We start from the raw sequence: 821 nt of genomic DNA on the forward strand, positions 1-821 counted from the left end.
ACCATCCCCTGCGCTCAAGATTGTCTGCTAACTTCAGGATGGCCACCAGAGGCGCAGCAGTCGGCAGCATGGGATGGAGTAGTAGTAGTTGCTGCCCACTCTGTGGGTCGGCTCCCCTCTTGTGGGGGTTTTGTAGTGGGAGATTTCTATTGGTAAGTGGTTCGTGGTAGTGGTCTCACTCGCCCTAGTGTTCATACCGACACCCTCTTGGAGGGTGAGCGAGTCAGTAGTACTGACCTTTTCTTTATTTTATTTATTCTCTGGTATGTGTTAGTGCATTTACCTTAGAAATAATGGATTAAAGGGATATTTCGCTGGGCGACACGAACCAATCGCCCAGAAATAGATTTTTCCTTACGTCAAAATCCCTTTTATCTAGACTTCCGTGCTATTTTTGGCTGTTACAATTGCATGGCAAAATAAGTCTTTTGTAGATATAAGTACGAAGATGGTGAATCAGAATTGGGGAACATCTAACCTTTGGTACTGAAGTAGGTATCTAAGGTAATGTAATTTTTACTAATGCAAAATCCCACTATACATTATTTAACATCACCTAATAAGTTTTATGTTATTTAGTGAGCAGGATGCCTAATCTCTTTAAGTATTTCCTGAAAGTTAAGATTCCACTATCACCAAAACAAAAATTTGGGAACACTAAAAACTGTGTTTTTTTAGTGTTTCAGTTCAGATGCTACAGAAATCCATATGTGTAACATTTTTAGTAGGGCACTCAAAATAAAACATACTTTTGCCAATAATCTTTTTTTATTCATCCTAATACCAATAAGAATACAATAGAAGCCAAATAAAATTCCTAG

The 821-nt window shown here is 38.5% G+C and overlaps 1 protein-coding gene across 1 annotated transcript in view; it reads right to left on the minus strand.

Moving 5' to 3' along the window:
* Positions 1-389: 389 nt before the first annotated feature.
* LOC135197247 (uncharacterized) overlaps positions 390-821 on the minus strand; it is an 18,007-nt gene continuing 17,575 nt past the window's right edge. Inside the window, exon 7 of the mRNA XM_064224343.1 lies at positions 390-821. This exon is cut by the window's right edge and continues 463 nt beyond it. The gene's annotated coding sequence lies outside the window, so the exon portion shown is untranslated.

The sequence above is a fragment of the Macrobrachium nipponense genome, chromosome 18, assembly GCF_015104395.2.
Source record: "Macrobrachium nipponense isolate FS-2020 chromosome 18, ASM1510439v2, whole genome shotgun sequence".
Classification (NCBI taxonomy): domain Eukaryota; kingdom Metazoa; phylum Arthropoda; class Malacostraca; order Decapoda; family Palaemonidae; genus Macrobrachium; species Macrobrachium nipponense.